The sequence below is a fragment of the Cervus canadensis genome, chromosome 8, assembly GCF_019320065.1.
Source record: "Cervus canadensis isolate Bull #8, Minnesota chromosome 8, ASM1932006v1, whole genome shotgun sequence".
Taxonomy (NCBI): Eukaryota; Metazoa; Chordata; class Mammalia; order Artiodactyla; family Cervidae; genus Cervus; species Cervus canadensis.
In genome coordinates, this window is record NC_057393.1 from 13,807,481 (window position 1) to 13,828,437 (window position 20,957).

Genomic DNA, 20,957 nt, shown 5'->3' on the forward strand with positions numbered 1-20,957 from the left:
ACGGAAGAGAGCCCAGAGGAAAACGGAAGACTTGTCCTAAAGCAAAGTCCTGCACCACTTCGATTAAGCTCCTGCCACATCTGGAGAAAGATCTCTCTTGATTCATGCATCTGATAATAAAAGAGGTGCCAACCACATGCCTTCTACTACCATTGATTAGTTCTGTGTTGCTGGAAACTAGGTATGTTGGAAAGATGAACCAACGCCACAAAATTTCCACATGGCTTTGGCACAAGCTTTTTGGGTTCTCCTTGATGCTGTCCCAGGAAACCCCAAATCTTCACAAGCCCTCTGGGGCCTGCAATATCCCATCCTTGCCCTAGCACAGAGGCAAGAGGCTGCCAGCCCTGTATTTCAAACTCTTCCTGTTGGTGACTTAGCTTCTCTTCCCCCCACGAATATACTTGGGGCTATTTTGGAAGGATTTTGCCATGGCAGCCTCTGAGTGCTAATGAGTGTGACTCCAGAAGAGAAATTTCCATTAGTAGGTAAGAAAAGAAGACAAATAACCTTGAAATCTAATAAGAAGTACTTTGCCTTGTAGTTTTCAGGGTTCTTCAGAGAATTAGAACCAATAGGATACAAATAGAGAGAGAGAGAGACAGATAGATGATAGATATATAGATGTTGTTGTTCAGTAGCCAAGTCATATCTGACTCTTTGCAATCCCATGGACTGAAGCATCCCAGGCTTCCTTGTCCCTCACACATATATAGAACTGTATAAAAAGATATATATGGTGGGAATGCAAACTAGTACAGCCACTATGGAAAACAGTGTGGGGATTCCTTAAAAACTGGAAATAGAACTGCCATATGACCCAGCAATCCCGCTGCTGGTCATACACACTGAGGAAACCAGAATTGGAAGAGACACGTGTACCCCAATGTTCATCACAGCACTGTTTATAATAGCCAGGACATGGAAGCAACCTAGATGCCCATCAGCAGATGAATGGATAAGAAAGCTGTGGTACATATACACAATGGAATATTACTCAGCCATTAAAAAGAATACATTTGAATCAGTTCTAATGAGGTGGATGAAACTGGAGCCTATTATACAGAGTGAAGCAAGCCATAAAGAAAAACACCAATACAGTATGCTAATGCATATATATGGAATTTAGAAAGATGGTAACGATAACCCTGTATGCGAGACAGCAAGAGAGACACAGATGTATTGAACAGTCTTTTGGACCCTGTGGGAGAGGGCCAAGGCGGGATGATATGGGAGAATGGCACTGAAACATGTAAATTATCATATTTGAAACGAATCGCCAGTCCAGGTTCAATGCATGAAACAGGATGCTCAGGGCTGGTGCACTGGGATGACCCAGAGGGATGGGATGGGAAGGGAGTTGGGAGGGGGGTTCAGGATGGGGAACACATGTTCATCCATGGCAGATTCAAGTCAATGTATGGCAAAACCAATACAATGTCGTAAAGTAAAATAAATAAATAATTTAAAATATATATATATATAGATAGATAGAGGTATTTATTTAGAAAAGGAGGTTTCTATTAATAACAGGAACCAGCTCACATGATTATGGATGCCAAGAAACTCCTTGATCTTCCCTGTGCAAGCTGGAGGTCCAGAGAGTAACGTGAAAGTCGCTTCAGTTGTATCTGACTCTTTGCGACCCCATGGACTATAGCCACTAGGCTCCTCTGCCCACAGAATTCTCCAGGCCAGAATACTGGAGTGGGTAGCCGTTCCCTCCTCCAGGGGATTTTCCCAACCCAGGGATGGAACCCAGGTTTCCCACACTGCAGCTGGATTCTTTACCATCTGAACCACCAGGGAGGTCCAGAGAAGCAGTAGTTAAATCCAGTCCAAAACCAAAGACCTGAGAACCAGGGAAGCCAATGGGGTAGGACCCAATTTGAGTCCAAAGGCCCAAGAATTAGAAGTGTTGATGCCCAAGTCAAATGAAGATATATGTCTCTGCTTAAGCAAGAGGGCACATTCACCTTCCTCCACATTTTTGTTCCATATAGTCACCCAACGGTTTGGATGATGCCGATCATATGAGTGAGGGTGATCGTCTTCATTCAGACAACCAGTCCAAACACTAGTCTCTTCTGGAAATACTGTCACAGACACACCCAGTCATAATGTTTTACCAGTTATCTGGATGTTCCCTGGCCCAGTCAAATTGACACACCAAAAACTGACACATCAAATATCGACCATCACAGTCCCTTACCTCCTAGCAATGTCGTATGTGCTAAATTCTGCCTGGTGCTCAAGTTCAAAACTAAAGTTGTTTTGTGGTTACATCCTTCATTCAACAAATATGTCTTGAGAACCTGCTACATGCAAGGCAATGGGCTGGGTGATGCTGAGAATCCAGCGGGGAAAGGACATGGGCCCTGCTCTCCCATGGCGTACACTCTCAGAGGATAGCACACATAATAAAATATGGCCAAAGAAGAAGAGACCTGCAGATCCACGGGAAGACTTCCTGAGACGAAAGACTTCCTGGGAGGAATGGGCCTTGAAGGATGAAAATAGATGGTGCCCCACCACCTTGCTTCAAATCTCATCTTGGAAGCTCAGCAGCTGTGTGACCAAGGCAAGTTACTTCTCTGTGCCCCCCTTTCCTCATTGTCAAGTGGGCAAAAAACATAAAAATAACACCAACCCCATTGGATGTTGTGATGATTCACTGAGTTAATACATATATAGTACAGGTCTTGCCACATAGTAAATGCTCAATAAAAGTGAGATAGGAAATGATTATTATCTGTTAAATGGAGTAATAAAGGGTCTTATTTTGCTGCCAGGATAAAGATGAGATGATTCAAGTAAAGCATTTCAGACAAGGCCTAGTGCATGCTAAGCACTAGATAATGTTGCTATTCTTTCTTAATGGTGCTGTCCTGTTGGCGGCAGAGGTACAGAAAGGAGGAGTGCAAGGCATGCAGGGCGAAGCATTAATTAGCTCCCCCTCCTCTCCTTCCGGGTCCCAGGCCCTCTGTTTAGCCCCACGCCCTAGGCTGCCAAGTGTCATCTCTCCTGTTCCCCGGCCCTGAATCGCCCCCGGAAGCTGGTGCAAAGGGGATGCTGGTTTCAGCCGCTCTCCTCTGTTCTCAGTCAAATGTGCCACTTTTCTGCCTGGCTTCACACATTGTAAAAAGCAGCCGTGTGCGGATTGCTCAGTGTCCACACGTTGGGCTCCTGAACTGCTGATGGCTCCGGAGCCCATTATTGTAATGGATTTACTGTTGGGAAGAAGAAGGGGTCGTCTGCCTACTAAACCCCCGCCCCTGGTGGGTCACGTCCAGCAGCCCATCTTCCATGCAGGTTTTCACTCTCACGGATTTGTTTAATGATTTCTGAAAGACAGACAAGCTCTAATAAGTGTCCTGAGATACAGGCAAGACACCACCGAACTGGAACAAGAAACGCAAGACTTTTTGGAGCAATGATTCAAGTTCTTTTTTTTTCCTTTTTTTTTTCCTGTTCACCTTCTGAAAGCGTAATACTGTCTTGCCGTATTAGGTTTTTTAAAAAAAGAAGTACTGCTAATGAAATGCATAGAAAAGTAAAAACATGTCATGCAAATTAGACACCTTTGGGGATTTTGAAAAACTTGTTTGAAGGGCTAATTAAGAAGCTATTAAAAATAATTAATAATAATCTGCTTTTCCCAAATTCTTTTCAGTTCAGAAGTGTAAGTGACGCCATCTTTACTTCACTTTTTAAAAAGTGTAAACTGAAGTGGCCAATCCTTCATTTACCCGGAAGTCTTTTCTAAACTTTTCGTGATGGTGGGTGGGGGGAAGGTAATCCCATTCGTGTCCTTCCTTCCTTGGGTCTTCTTTTTCTGCATCAGCTGGTTCAAGCAGTAGATCGTTCCACAAATGCAGTCAATGTACCATCGCAGGAGTGGTTCTAAAGTCTCACTGGGGGAAAATTGTTGTGAGTTACAGGAAATTAAAAAATTCTTGCAATACCAACCCACTTCTCAAAGTCAATCTGTGGTATCCCCACGTCCATTCGACTCTGAAGTCAGGCCAGCATGATTTTTTGAAGAGTAATTTCCAGCCTTATAAAGGGTCACGCCGGTGTATTGAAGCCACATTTGCTTCCGTGTTTTGTAAATTTCTAACTCATTACTGAACCTTTTGTCTCTCAGACCCCCGTGTCTGCCTCTCACCTCGCCCTCATCAATCTGAGCCTTAAAAATCTAATGAAAAGTGCCGAGACACATTTTGCATGTGGAAATGCGTTAAAACACAAATTGTTACGAACCTGAGGAGGAACTGGCTCTCCAGGATGGGTGGGAGAGGCCTGCCACTGTTCTTCAGAGCCAGCACACTGCTGGTCATGGTTGTAGGTCCTTGGGAATACAGAGAAGACAACAGGACTTCCCCACTCTCCTCTGAGCCTCAGGGTTCCGGGCCTTTAAGATAAATCCACCGTAGTGTCTCCTCCACAAGATTCCAAACTGTTCATGCCCTAAGTACCAGACCGGAAGACAGCAGTGATGCCATGTTCCCTCCAGAAGGCACGTATCAGAGGTCTCCGTGCCTCCACGGTGTTCTGACCCAGGAGCTCAGTTAAGCTGTGGTCAACTTGAGAATGTCACACGATACCTCGTAGTGGACAGAGAAACATCACCATTGGGCTCTGTGATTTGGGGGACATTAAGAAGAATCTGGGAAGGATTGAGGGCAGGAGGAGAAGGGGGCAACAGAGGATGAGGTGGTTGGATGGCATCTTTGACACAATGGACATGAGTCTGAGCAAACTCTGGGCAACAGTGAAGGACAGGGAAGCCTGACATGCTGTAATCCATGGGGCCGCAAAGAGTCAGACATGACTGAGCAACTGAACAACGACAAAAAGAAGTTGACGAAAGCTGTATGAACTTCTCCTAAACACACACACACACCACATACAGAGTCTCTCTCTCTCACCCTCACTCTCTCTTGCATTTCTTGTCCAAGAGCCCACACTAAACTTCTATGATACAGGTAATTGTCACACCTGACTCCCTTCACCTGGGTAGCAGGGTAGTCAGCTTAGTGAAATGAAAAGAACAGGAAAACTGTAGGCAGGTTGACTTAAGTCTGCAACTCAGTTCTGCCATTTCCTGGCTGTGTGGCCTTGGTTGAGTCACTTAACTGTCTCTGAGCCTCAGTTTCCTCTCGTGTAAAATGGAGATGGTGATACCTACCTTTCAGGTTTGTGTTGAGAATGGGTCAAAACATAGGCAAAGTGCCTGGTGCTGAAGCTGACACACGGCGGGGCTCCCTCCACGAGTGGGAGGCAGTATTTTGGTTCAGATGGTCCTGGGCTCTGATTTGGGGTGGGGGCGGGGTCAATCCACTGAGGTGGCGGCTGGAGAATTAGAGCTGAGTGCTGCCCTGAAAACTCTGGATTCAGGGATAGAAGAGCTCTGTTCTTTAACACCCCGCCTGACACCTCCTAATGAAATGTAAATGAGGGTTCTAACAAGCCTGGCATTTGCTTTGGGAAAAGGTGTGAGCAGATAGTTACAGCCAGGGCAGTGAGCGTCCTGGGGTCTGAACAGAGCTGGTTTACAGAAAGAGGACCTCAGCTGCTCCCCAAGAGTGGCCACAACCAGAGAGTTTGAAGAGGCTTTCCCTGTCCATTGGAGGAGGAAATACCCACTCCAGTATTCTTGCCTGGAAAATCCCATGGACAGAGGAGCCTGGCAGGCGACAGTCCATGTGTCATACACAACTGAGCACGCACGCACGCTTCCCTCTCCAAGGAGATGAGCTCAGCCTTCTTTCAGTATACCTGTCCCTTCGGGCCTTCCCATGAATCACCATCCGAGCAGCAGGGCCTGGTGACCTACAGCAAGTGGACACGTCTCGAGTCTGGGGGTCAGTCTGTTCCTCCTGCTCCTGCCTACCTTGGGCAAGTAGGGGGAAGGGGTGCTTGGACAGAGTCCATGCCCATAGCCATCATGGGACCTGCTCTCATCAAACCTGTAAAGACACAGCCTCCTCAAGCCCAGAAGCCAGGAGGCCAAGGCCCATAAGGGCTCTCCCCGGGCACCTCCCTGTCTGGAAAGAAAGTGAAAGTGTTAGTTGCTCAGGCATATCCAACTCTTTGTGACCCCATGGAATGACTGTAGCCCGCTGGGCTCCTCTGTCCATGGGATTCTCCAGGCAAGAATACTGGAGTGGGTCACCATACCCTCCTCTAGGGCATCTTCCCAACCCAGGGATCGAACCTGGGTCTCCCACATTGCAGGCAGATTCTTTACCATCTGAGCCATCAGTTCCCCTCAAGTGTGAAATCCTCCTGGTCCAGGAGAGGATGTGGCCCTTAAAAGAAACACATATGCTACAGCTGCCATACAGGCGCGAGCCCTAGGGGCAGAGACACAAGGGATAACTTGGCTGACCCTTCAGAGTGAGCCAAACATCCAGGGCTCTTACAGCAGCGTCTGGAGCTGTTAGCCAGTAGGCTGGGAAACTCACTTGTATTCATTCCTCTGACTCATCTATGGCTGGAGTGTGAGAACCACAGCTTTACAGAGGGTGCACCGAACTTACTGCCCAGCACCCGCATCTCAGCTCAACCAGTGTTCTGGGCTCCCAGTCCTCCCAGAGCAGAGGTTCTGGGGTTGCTTTGCGGCACTGGGATGGAAGCCCAGAGAACTGGAGGGACCCACAACTCAAAATGCATTTAGCATCACCCTTAGAGACTCACTAAGGATCAGAAAGGGGCCAGTGAACCTGACTGCATTTTGCAAGGGATGTTGACTGCTGCGGGGGAGGAGCTTCTGAACTGTGGGAGGACCAGAAATTGCCTAACACAGAGGAATGCTATAACTAGCTCGTTTTTCTGTACTTACATATGCATCCATCTTTTCTCGAGGGCAGGAATTGAAACTTACTTGGCTCATTCCTCACACTTAGCGAGGAATTGTTTTTTAATAATTTTTTAAATCAATGAATCAGTGGCTAAAAGAACTAATCACCCACAGAAAAACACTGCCCGGCATTCAGCCTGGGGCCAGACATGAGCTGAAACCCTCAGCCGTGCTGTCTCTCAGGATCCTGTGGTCTCCATCCCCAGGGCTGCCCTTCAAGCAGGATGGAATCTAGGGTGAGGGAGGTCATTTGTGCCCCCACCCCCCCCCAGAGATTCTGGAGCTTCTTTCGGGATCCCCAGTGGGCTCGCTCTGGCTGCCGCAGCCTGCCAGCCTCCCTCCTCCCCAGAAGCAGATCCACAGTCTGACATGTAGGGAGCCAAGACCTGGCCCAAAAGAAGGGCCCAGAGAGCTGCATCCAGGGCCTGCTGGGCCTTGGGAGTGTGGATGCTCGGTTTACAGGCTACTGACTGCCGCTCGGTCACTGCCCCGGGGCGGGCCTCAGCAAACCCCGCTCTGCCGGGGCTCACCCCTCTCCTCACTCGGACCTCAAATGTCACCTCCTTCCCCACACCCCAGCAGAGGCGGCCCCAGTCCAACAAGCCTTCAGCACATGATACACAAACGTGCTCATTTTGATCTTCCCACCACCTCCGAACTGCTGCGGAGGAGATGATGGGAATAGAATCCCCAGGGAGCCCTTGGGGCCTAATGCATCACATGTGCTGAGAGAGGCCAGGCCAGGCCGGACATTTGCAGCTCAGCTCCCAACCCTCCTGGGGCCCCGGCTCCTTGCACTTGGGCTGAACTTGGGGACCAGGAGCGGGAGGCTGAGCAAGAAGGACTCACTTCTCCCAACCAAGGCCACCAGGGCACACAGCCCAGCCCCTCTGGGTTGCTCCAAGGCAGGACATTTTCTGGCATCTTCCTAGCCAATTCAAATCCATACAGACAATGGCGTCTCTTCCTCGTGTTTAAGCCCAGGAAAGGGAGACATTGAAGGTGTCTGGGCCCACTGACTCAGCTACTGAGGGGGTTCAAATTAAAAATAAAGTTGATCATAATCCGCAGACTCAAGTTCCTCCCACTAAGCCAGGCGCCTGGCAAAGCTGTGTTAAAGGACCAGTTTCCAGCCACTCTCAGAAACACAGATGGGCACAGGAAACAGGAAGTACAGTGAAGTATGTGCACATAAGCATCTGCTCTGTGTCAGGCCCAGGAATTACAAGAGTCTGGTGGGGAGAATGGCCATTGGAGGAAGTAGCAGATAAAGTGGGAAAACTAAAACAATGCAGTGGAAAAAGAACAGTCAAGTCAGACGGGCCAGCTTCTACCACTAATTAGCTCTGGACTTTAGGTCAGTTACTTAACGTCTCTGAGACTCTGTTTCCTTATCTATAAGACAGCCGTAAGGGCAGTCGTGTGTGCACGCGTGCTAAGCCACTTCAGTCGTGTCCGACTCTTGCGACCCTGTGGACTGTAGTCTGCCAGGCTCTCTGTCCCTGGGATTCTAATTCTAGTCTCCTCGTGCCAACTTCTTGCTGGGCTTCCACCTGCTTCTTAAGTTTTGTCACCTGCACCTCCTGCTCCTCTTCCAGATAGTTCATTTCTTGCAATGCCCAGTGCCCCATCCTGGACCTTTCATGGGTCCCCTGCACTGCTGCCAATGCCCTTAACTTGTCGTCCAGCCTCCAACAAGACCTCTTCCAGGCCAGCATACACAGAGCTGCAAGACGGGCTTGTTCATGATCCATCAAATGATGATGGTGGGTGATGATGGTGGTGATTGATGACGGTGATGACAACACTGAATGCTATTCAGTGCTGACTTTATGCCCAGCCCTGTCCCAAGTCTTTTGCTTGAATTAACTCATTTAGTCCTCCCAGCAGCTCTGTCAAGGAAGCGCTATCATTATTCCCATTTTCCAGATGATAAAACTGAGGCACATGGTGGTTAAGTCACATGCAGAGATCACACAGGAGTGAACAATGAGGCCGGGGTATGAACCTAGGCAGTCTGACCCAGCCTTCCGTACTTAAGACCCTCAGTGGTTTTCTTCATAATCACCACAGGACACAGACCCCAGAACACAGCCCCTCACACCCCCGTGCACCCAGCCGACCCTCCAAGCATGCCCTCATCACCTTTCCACACCCAGGGCTCCCACCAGGCCAAATGACATACTGTCCACGGCTGAACACAGCAGACACTTTGATGTCTCTGAGCCTTCCTGCTTGTTGCTCCCTCTGCCTCAAGCACCTTTCCAAATCCCACCTTTCTCTCCAAGACTCAGCTCTAGGAAGCCTTCCTTGACCTCCCAACACCAATACATCCACAGCCCCTGCACTGACCCCAGCATAGCATGTACTGTCTTCGTCATCTGTCTCATTCATTAAGCAATGAGCTCTCAAGAACTCTCAAGAACACTATTGTGTTTTTTTCCCCCTGTATTGCCTGCATCTTGCATAGGGTGTGAATGAACAAGCTGGAGACTTAACTTATTTCCAAATGTAATAGAAGAATTTTGAATCAAAGTGAAAATAAAACAAGGGCTTTGAATCCAGCTGCTCTGGATTAGAATCCCAGTTCCATCACTTATTAGCTGTGTGACGTTGGGAAAATTATTTAACCTCTCTGAAAGTCAGTTTCTTCATCTGTAAAATGCCAGGGAGGGCATAACTCCTTCAAAGGGTTGCCCTGGATATTCTGTGTGTGTGTGTGTGTGCGCACATGTACTTAGTTACTCAGTCGTGTCCAGCTCTTTGTGACCCTTTTGGACTATAGCCCACCAGGTTACTCTGTCCATGGGATTCTCCAGGCAAGAATAGTGGAGTGGGTTGCCATTTCCTCCTCCGGGGGATCTTTCCAATCGAGGGATAGAACATGTGTCTCCTGTGTCTCCTGCATTGCAGGTGTATTCTTTACCCACTGAGCCTTCAGGGAAGCCCCCTCTGAATATTAAGTGTAATAAATTTGATAAAGTGTGGAGCCTTGCCATTGTGCTGTGCTCAGCCACTTCAGTTGTGTCTGACTCTTTGCGATCCCATGAACTATAGCCTGTCAGGCTGCTCTGTCCATGGAGATTCTCCAGGCAAGAATAGTGGAGTGGGTTGCCATGCCCTCCTCCAGGGAATCTTCCCGACCCAGGGATTAAACCCACATCTCTATGTCTTCTGCATTGGCGGGTTCTTCACCACTGGCACCACCAGGGAAGCCTGGTCCTTGCCGTTAAGTGGAAGCTATTTTGGTAATGATTATTAAGTTCACTGTGTGATTATTAAGCTTTTATGTGAAGAGTATTCACGTGTATTCACATCTGCATGTGTATGTGATTGCATGCACTGACTAGGGCTCTGCTAACAGCCCTGAAAAGCCCTAGGCAGGAATCTCTGAGCAGACACTCTCCTCTCTGCTCCTCACACAATAAAGCCAGAAGCCCTTTCCCACCACAGGACCTTTGCACATCTATTTCACTGTATGTGTTGTTCCTCCCTCCAATGGCCCAGTGGTTGACTCCTTTGCATCTTTTAGGCCTAGGTATAGGATGTCACCTCCTTGGAGAGCCTTCTCAACCACTCTGTCTGGACAAAAGCCCCTGTACTCTGCTGCCCTGTTGTCCAGTTCAACCCTGGTTGATTTCTTCCATAGCACTTTGAAAATATGTAGGGATCTGTGTCTTTGTCCGTCCAATCCATGTCAATCCCAAGATAGCGTGGCGTTGCCATCATCTCCTGCTGTGCTTCCAGTGCCTGGCACACTGCGTGGCACTTAGTGGGGAGCTCAATAAACAAACGCGGAGAGAATGTTGAATAAATAACCTACTTGGGTTCCATTCAGCAAGAGCAGAGAAAAGGTGTGAGGATTTGCAGCTAAAGCTCCTCCCCTGCAGATGAAAGAGAGACCCCTCCCTCTCCCCGAAGCCTCCGCGAGGCCGCACCTGGCTGCCTGCAGCCCGCAGAGCCCAGCATCTCACTAGAGACAGATTGGAGGGAGTTCAGAGGAGTGGGCCAGGCAGGATTAAGTGGAGGGAGAGGGTGATTTATAAAGAAAGATAAAAGGGCCCAGCTTCATAAGGTTGGGCTACAGGATTATTTTGATAACAGCCTCCAAATGTTGGCAAGGTATGTGTGCCAGGGAGTGGGGATCGTTCCCCCACGAAGGTGCTGAGGCAGTCCCCTGGGGAGACTCGGTGAAATCTCAACTGACCCTGGGGTCCGGAGCTGGACCCGGAAACCACGGCCAAAGCAAGGAATCTCCCTTGTGATCTGGGCTGTCAGCAAGTCTCCTTGGAGCATCCCAGGAAATGAACACAGCAGAAACCAGGAGGGTCTTTTGAGAAACCAGAGAAAACCCACCTCCTGAGTAAGACTACTCTGTTAAGTATCTGAGAAGGAAGATGCCTCGGTTATCTTGTAGACCAGGGGTCCACGGACTATGGCCTGAGGGCCAACTCCAGCCTGCTGCCTATTTTTGTAAATAAAGCTTTATTGGAAGAGAGCCACGCCCATCTCTTTACATAGTATCTATGACTGCGTGTGCACTACAACTTCGGAGCTGAGAAGTTGCATCAGAGATAATACGACTCACAAATTCTAAATATTTACTCTCTGGCCCTTTACAGACATAATCCAAAGACCCTTAATTACACCATCGATTCTTGGGTAAAGTGCATGACACTTGGAGAGGGAAAAAAGTGTCCACAGGGCCCCAACTCTGACTTAAATTATTTTTATTATAGTAGTACACACACACACACATATATAAAGTTAGGTATAAATGTTTTAGGCTTTTAGCTCTTACACAACTGGAAAACCAAAAAGCATTCTTGGATTAAATGCCAACAAAATGACAGAAACATTAACATTAAAATGAACAGCATTAAAATAATGCAGTCGATGTTGCTTTTGCTGAAGAGCCATTGCTGCTCACAGCATGGATGCGCTGCTCGTGTACAGATTTGTTTGCATTTGGCAAGACTGCTATGAAAAGAGTGTTGTGTGATGACTCAATTCCCCCACTCAGCTTTTTCTTCTAACTCTTGCAAAAACCTTCCTTGACATAGAAAGCCGTAACATCGTGGGCCTTCGGTGGATACAAATGTTCAGCCACATCTGCGCTTTCTCTCATCAGCCCATGAGAACTGAAGTACATAGTTCTGATTGACTCAGTGTCCTCTTGAACACAAAAGTTAGGCACTAAAATTTTATGGCTATGTCCAGGTGTACGGTGACCCGCCAGATGAGCCAGAAAATATTTACAACCATTTTCTAAAATAAAAATAGAGTATTTAAAACAACAACAACAACAAAAAAAACCAACTAAAAACCTCTTAGAAGGTCTGTCCACTGGTTGGGGGATCCAGCCCAACCTTTGCCTTTTCCACCTGGAGAAGGAAATGGCAACCCACTCCAGTGTTCTTGCCTGGAAAATCCCATGGACTGAGGATCCTGGTAGGCTACAGTCCATGGGGTCACAAAGAGTCGGACACAACTGAGCGACTTCACTTTGCCTTTTCCAAATGAAGAAACTGAGTCCCGAAGGAAGACGGTAACTTGGCGAGATCACGGTGGGGCTGGGGCTGAAGCCACATTTGAATGGGGATGTGCTGACTCTCAGTGCCCTGCACTCCTCCTCAGCCCAAGGCAGCGCCCAAGGAGCTCCCAAGACATCTGACCAGAGCAGAAGTTGGCCCACTGGAACCAAGAAGGGTGCCCATTATCTAGAGTCACTGACTATGACGCTGATGACTTCCTCTGGACTTGGAGAGGAGCTGTGCTCTCGGACACCATGAGCAGCAGCTGGAGCCAGCATCTGGGAGGCACACGCGGAACGGTTCACTCAGGGTAGACGACTGGCTGGAATGACTTCCAAGAGCCCCTCCCAGACTTTAGAAGTGAAGCAACAGCCGCGGAGCCCCTGCAACGGCAGAGCCCTCTTCCTTAGCCCGAAGAGTGTCAGTGGGATCCGCCTGGGCTCAGAGAAAACTAGACTGTCTGAATCATAAAGTCAAGCCAAATCTTCACTGTCTTGGAGGATGGCTCAGACAGAGGAATCATGAGGAAGCCACCCGGTTTAGCAGACCCTAAACGTCGATGTGGCAGCAACGGAGTGTTCCCTGGGGAATCCAGCTCCTACGGGGCCAGGCCTGGAGAGGGACATGTGAGCCGCTCAGCCTGGCCGCAGATTTTGCAGGGCTACAGCCCCCGTTCTCCAGGCCGGTCAAGTCCTGGGCTGCCTTCTCTCACCTGGGGAGCAGCACGCTGGTCAGGAGGAGAAGTGGGGAGCAAGCTCACGGTAGCAGCTTGTTCAGAGCAGAGCAAGGCAGCCTGCTGATACCCCTTCTATTCTATACGGGAGGCTTATTTAAAGACTCATGACTGGTTGGTTCAAACTAAATGAGAATATTTAAAGCCAACTCTTTGGTAAAGACTCTGATACTAGAAAAGACTGAAGGCAAAAGGAGAAGGGGGCAGCAGAGGATAAGATGTTTAGATAGCATCACCAACTCAATGGACATGAACCTGAGCAAACTCTGGGAGACAGTGAAGGTCAGAGGAATCTAGTGTGCTATGGTCCATGGGATCACAAAGAGCTGGACACGACTTAGCAACTGAACAACAACAAATGGGAATAGACAAGACATTTCAGAACAGGGCTTGGCAAACATTTTCAGTAACGAGCCAGATAGTAAATTTTTAGACTTTGTAGGACATGTGCAGGACTTTTATTTTAACAAATTTTTAAAAATGTAAAATCCATTCTCAGCTGACACACTACACAAATATAGGCTACAGGCTGAATTTGGCCCATAGGTGGTAGTTTGCTGACCTCTGTTCTAGAATATCACTAACTCAAGATGTGCCCTGCACAATCAACTTGGCCTTCTCAGGACTATAAACACCCGAAAAACAGATGTGCTCTCATCTCCAGGCTCACAGATACACATATTCACACACACACACACACACACACACACTCAGTGTTTTGTCCATGAGACAAAAATAACTTCCAAACTTGCAAAGCACACACATGCCTGAAAGTTAATTCAAGGGCAAACTAATGTGCAAAGCCACCGTGTCCAAGGCTAGGAAGCTAGAGACTATTCCCAGAGGCACAGAAGAAAATACAAGAGGAGATCAGGGCACGGAAAGAAGACGTTGCCTGTAATCTAGTCTGAAGGTTTCCAAACTGTTCCTACGAATCATGTGGCCTTTAAGAAGGGGACCTCTGGAGTTCTCTGCTTCAGGCTGCCACATTCAAATCAACTAAGCAACCTCACCTTTGTTGTGTTGAGTCACTAAGTCATGCCCAACTCTTTGTGACCCCATATCCATTGAGTTAGTGATGCCATCCAGCCACCTCATCATCCTCTGTCGTCCCCTTTTCCTATTGCCCTCAATCTTTCACAGCATCAGGGTCTTTTCCAGTGAGTTGGCGCTTCGCATCAGGTAGCCATAGTATCGGGGCTTCAATTTCAGCATCAGTCCTTTTAATGAAGGGTTATTTTTATTCAGGGTTAATTTCCTTTAGGATTGACTGGTTGAATCTCCTTGCTGTCCAAGGGACACTCACAAGTTTTCTCCACCACCACAGTTCGAAAGCATCAGTTCTTCAGTGCTGAGCCTTCTTTGTGGTCCAACTCTCACATCAGTACATGACTAATGGAAAAATCATAGCCTTGACTATATGAACCTTTGTTGGCAAAGTGATGTCTCTGCTTTTTAATGTGCTGTCTAGGTTTATCATAGCTTTTCTTCCAGGGAGCAAGCGTCTTTTAGTTTCATGGCTGCAGTCACTATCCACAGTGATTTTGGAGCCCAAGAAAATTAAGTCTATCACTGTTTCCATTGTTTCCCCATCTATTTTCCATGAAGTGATGGGACTGGATGCCATGATCTTAGTTTTTGAATGTTTACTTTTAAAACAGCTTTTCCACTCCTGTACATACTGGATTTCCATTGAAGAGTTCATCCAAAGGTAGGATTTCATGACAAAAAGTAGTAGTGGGTGTTCAAAACCAGTACCTGGCCAATTGTCTTATATCTGGTCCCTCTAAAAAGTCTGGCAAGATTAGCCCACATGCTTGCCTATTGCAAATATTATAAGATAGGACTAGTGCTCCATGGTTTGCTACAGTCCCCTCCCCTCCCTATTGCCTTACACCACTCTGCTTCATTAATCAGTAGGACCTGCCTGGCCCCAGAGGCAGGAGGCCAACAATACACCAGCAACCCCCTAGCAATGTCATATCTGGAGTGAAGCCAGCCAAAGGGGGATCCACAGCTTTCTCTCCAATGACTGGAGGAGACCAGAAAATGCTGCTGAAAAAAAAGAAAAAACAGGAAAAATAGGAATATAATCAGGACCTTGACTCTCTTGGACAGGTGATTGGGGAAAATAATCCAGTAAAGGAAATAGTGTGCACACCCCCTGCCCACAACTGGCTGTGGTGAGCCCAGGAGAGGACACTTAGCAAGATGTCAAAAGTGGGGATCTAACTCAGATGTCTCTTTACTGGAGCATCAGGATAGAAACATGTGACTACGATACAAAACACCATTCCTCAAAATGCAGCAAAGGATATGAACACCCATTAATAAAAATTGTGCAGATTTATAGAAATTTTATTTATAATCACCTAGAATTGAAAACTCATATATTCATTAACTGGTGAATGGATAAACAAGGTGTGGTACATCCATACAGTAAAATAATACTCAATAAAAAGTTAAGTAATAGATAAATAAAAATTAACAATAAAGCAATAGAAAGTAAAGACTGTTGATTCATGCAAGAAACATGGATGAACCTCCAAAGCATTATGCTAAGTATAAGAGGCCATAAGCAAACAGTGACTTACAGCATGATTCTGTTTATACAGCATTCTAGGAAAGACAAAATTGTTCGGTTCAGTCGCTCAGTCGTGTCCAACTCTTTGTGACCCCATCGACTGCAGCACACCAGGCCTCCCTGTCCATCACCAACTCCCGGAGCTTACTCAAACTCATGTCCATCACATCAGTGATGCCATCCAACCATCTCATCCTCTGTTGTCCCCTTTTCCTCCCACCTTCAATCTTTCCCAGCATCGGGGTCTTTTCCAATGACACAGTTCTTCTCATCAGGTGGCCAAAGTATTGGAGTTTCAAGAGCAAAAGTGACTTACTTTATGATTCTATTTATATGACATTGTAGGAAAGGCAAAATTGTAGGGATGGGAAACACATCAGGGGTGGGGGCCAGAGGACAGAGGGGAATGGTGGGTGGGGGGAGGACTGACTGCAAAGAGGAGCAAGGGAACTCGGTGAGGGGATGGAAACAGTATAGATCTTGATTGTGGCAGCAGTTATACAATGGTATATATCTGCCATTATTTGCAGAACTGTATGCCTGAAAAAGGATGAATTTTATTAGATGTATATTATACCTCAATAAACCTGACTTTAAAAAAATAACATAGCCAAGGCGGAAAAAGCAAACTATCCTCAAGTACAATGAAAGAAAGTCAAGAAGCCAGCCACACCCCATGAGAGCAAAACCAGTGTCTAAAGAGAACTACTCAGCATGAGCCAAATAAAAAGTAACGGTATAGCAGCTAGGCAATGAGTGATGTCCAGTTTGTGGCGATTCTTCCTGAAGGGGAAAAGAAACATAGCAACCAAAAGACAGACATAAATGTATTATGAAAGAAACATTAATAAAAACCACAGGTAATTAGCATCCCTGATACAGAGAAATTAAAAAATGGAATGGAAAAATAATGAATGCAAAAAGTATTAGATAATACATAGCACTGTCTGAAATGCAGGGAGGACTGAATCCACAATATGTACTGTTCCAGAGATAAAGAAAAAAAATTAATTCAGAATTCTCAACACAATGATATGTCCTGATTAAGTAATTTAAGTTCAATAAGGAAGTAACAAGTCCTCAGTAATCCAGGCATAAAAAGCAAATGACCATTGACCAGGCTGCTCTCAGGCCTCCATGGCAACATTCAAGGTCACAGTGGTGAAAGGACACTCACTTCAAAAAGAAAGAAAAGGAGACCAGAGTACTTCTTTCAGCCAAGGTGCTGGTCAGGCATGTAGGCAAAAAGCAAACATTCTCAGACATCAAAAGAATTTCAAAACACATTTTAAAAATTGATGGAATACAGTGACTTCTCAACAAAACGATTGTACTTGGCTATGAAATCCAGCCAGTTGAGAGATAAATTAAAATCAGGACTTGAACAATGGAATACATGTGGTAAAAGAGCCAGTGGTGACAATAGAATCTTAGACATGAGAGTCTACTTAGATAAAGAATTAATACTAAATCACTGTGTGAACTGTGAACATTTTATAAGTCTTCAAAGGTTAATAATTACAAAACTTACAAAAATTAATAGGGAAAGGGAGTAAAAGAAGGTATGAATGTCCTTAGTTTTCATGGCAGGGAGATAACTGATAGTATGTAAAATTGAAACTTGCAGTTAGAAAATCACAATTACTCCAACCTCCATGTTCTTTCAAAACCTCTTTTCTTAACCTTAGAGAGATCTTTTGAAAAAGAATATCTCTTGTTTCAAGTTGAACTTGAACTTTTATTTCAAGTTCAACATTTCCTTCCACTTCCCTTTAGCTTCTTTTCCTTCTTTTAAATTCGAATAAAATTGACTTTAAGACTTTATATTAAAAATAACATGCATAATTCATATGATCTTTTTCTCATGAATGGATTTTTATACATGTAGATAAATAGATAGATGGTAGATAGATACATGGGTAAATAAGTAGAAATAAATAGATATATAGAAGCTCATTTGTGGATATCAACTGATATAAATAAGTATACACATACAAACATAGTATGATATTTGGAATATTTTTCATCTCATGGTAATAGTTGTAGTGATTTTTAAATACTATTTCATACATCCCTGTATTGATTAAATTTTTAAATTATTATATTTTTATTTATAAAATCAATAAAGTGTTTTTACTTATTAAAATGTTAGAGAAATAGTCATCCTTGAGCTTCCTAGCAGCCAAAGAAAAAAGAGACCTTCATTCAGTTACAGTCTAACCATGCGTGGCATCCATCAGATTAAAATAAACCAACCCAACAAAAGTGCAGCAATTCCTCAGAGGAAATACAACTTTTCCAGGCACTCAGATTTATAGAGTTGACTGGTATGGAAGTGGCATTTTCACAACCTGCCTTCACCGATCAAGCAAAAGGCTCTTTTCACACCCCTCCAATCCTTTCAGATGTGCTCACCTGCCCCAGCTGGAGGAAAGCACCAGATGGCCACGAATTTTGGCCTCTGGTTAGCAAGATGGCCTCTTCTTCAAGATTTATTCACACATGTTAATGATTCCCTCCAGGTGAATTCAGGTTGTGGTAGGCCCAGCTGAAGGAAGGATCCATCTTTTCCCCTCCCCTTTCTCCCACTACACACACACACACACACACACACACACACACATATACTCCCCCTCTCTCTCTCTTTCTCTCTCCCCTCCAGTCATAAAAACTCACATTCAGTTCTCATGTTGATCACCACCAATTCCTCTTGCCTAGAAAATGCTTCATAGTATGCCCATGCCTTTCATCAGGCTGACCATACTCATCCTTTAAGGGCCAGCTTACATATCACCTGCTCCAGGGATCATCCAACTGATCCCCCCAAGTAGATGGAATCAGGTTCTTGGGTTGGGACAAATAACCCACATCTGACTACTCCACAGGTGTTACAGAAGTCAAAGGGGTTTGAAATCCCAAAAGGTCATGACTCATGTACAAACCATATAATGGCTCTAAAAATATAAAGGGTGAAACCATCATTGCCTCTTAGAGCTATGCAGAAAATAATGGGGTAGATAAACTGACATTTTAGATTTCTTTTTAATAGCATGTTGGAAGACTGAAAAATATTTCCATCATAAATTGGGAGACTAGAAATGGCTTTTAAAAAAATGTATGTGTCCATCTAAGATTATACTCTAGGAGGAAAATTTTATCCAAAAAATTACAATCTCCCAGAAACTTAAAAATTGGATTTTGAGAGTCTATCCCATGACCTAATTTACAAAGACTGTATGTCAATATTGTCATAGAAGGTAACTAGAAGTGAGACTTAAAAACATGGCCTGTAAGATACCCTGTAATTCAAAAATGGAAATCAGCACGTGTGGCCACAAATTATTCTCTTTCACTTCCTTTCATCTGAACTTGGTCTTGTGGCTTGCTTTCACCAATAGGACATTGGCAATCATGACACAAGCAGTCTTTAAAAGTGATTGTACATTGAGGGATCTCTCCCGTGCTGCTCCTGGAACCTCACGATTGCCCTAAGGAGAGAAACTTCAGTCACATCAGCCATCCCAGATGAGATCATCATAAACCAGATAGCCTCAGCCAACATATATGCTGACTGCAGACACATAAGCAAGCCCAGTCAAGATCAGTCATGCTTAACACAGACCAGAAGAACCACCCAGCTGAGCCCAGGCTAGATTGTTGACCTACAGAATCATTACCTAAATAATTGGTGGTTGTTTTAAGCCAATAAGTTTGGAGCTGTTTGATATGTGGCAGAAGTTAACTATTTACCTTGTGGCATCCCATAATGACTCAGGAGACAAGGACCCTGCCTCCACCTCACTGTGCAACCTTCAGCAAGTCACTGGACCTTTCTGGTGCACCTAGTTCTTGCACTATAAAATGAGGACAGCCAATTAAATTATCAAACTTAAACGAGCATTAAAAACTCCTTCCAATTCTGTCACATTCTGTGATTCTAAATCTCAATCACAAATACTCATGAGTGCAGTTAAAATTCTTTGAACTGAGCTGAGGCATAGCTGAGTCTCTGGAGTTTTCTTGCCTCGAGGCAAGAGATTCTGAGATTTGCTTACCTGACCTATGAGCATAAACATAAAATGCTTCTTCAGCATTTTATGATCTTGCTGGACTCTTAGGCTAAAATATGAAGTTGAAAAAAGCTGACCAGAAAGAAACTATAACTGATCCTGGCATGCAAAGAAAGGAAATTACTATCAAATCTAAATCCAGAAAGAACTTTCTGCTGGGATGTGAGGCTTTCAGAAAATGCATACACAGGGTTGGGACTATGCCTTGTGGAAGAGAAAGCCCCCAGATTGCAAAAGGAAGAAAAATCTTAATGAATCTTATGAATTTGCAGAACCCCAAAATTCATATTTTTATTTATCTAGAAAGTGACCCAATGATTTTCTTTTTAAAAGTTATCTAGGAAAAAAATGGAAACAGGAGCAACATGTGTTGGTTTTCTTTGTTTTCTTCAGTGATTGAAATAGATCATAATGACCCTCTAAATGCTCTCTGAATGGAACTGGTATTTCATGAAGTTGCATTCTTGGAACTGGGGCTGGAAGCAATAAAAAGTATATATTAGCCAAGAGTAATTTTATTTTTCTATTTCAGTATCATTGCTTAGAAGGACTCACTACTGAGGTTGCTGGTGCATCTGGGAATAAGTTTGCAGGAGAGAAGCAGGGAAAATGGATACTTTTCCAGAAAAGAGTCATTAGCATGAATTTCACAAACTGGACTATGTAAACCCTAGGGGTTACTGCCTAAGTGTACACAAGCCCACAGAATCCACTGGCTGAATCCTCCAGGAGCATAATTTTTACTTGAAAGGTAAAACATCAAACATCAAAATGTGTCCTTCTTCTAGCATGTGTCTTCAGGAGTAGCCTCCTTCATCAGGGCTACTGATGTGACTAAGGGTGAAAGGCCAATATTAGACAATCTAACATATCCACAGGGTAAGCATTTCAAAGTGTCATTTTCCTGAGTAAAGAAAATCATCAAAAGCACTGCATTTCCTCTGAGAGATGGTCTGGGGCTAAAATGTTGGTTCCTTATCTGGACATACCTTATACCTTCCTGGACCTGAAAAGCAATTCTAGAGATAGACCTTTGTTATTGGTGTTTTTCAGTCGCTAAGTCATCTCCAATTCATGGACTGCAGCATGCCAGGCTTCCCTGTCCTTCACTATCTCTCGGAGTTTGCTCAAACTCGTGTCCATTGAGTCAGTGATGCCTTCCAGCCATCTC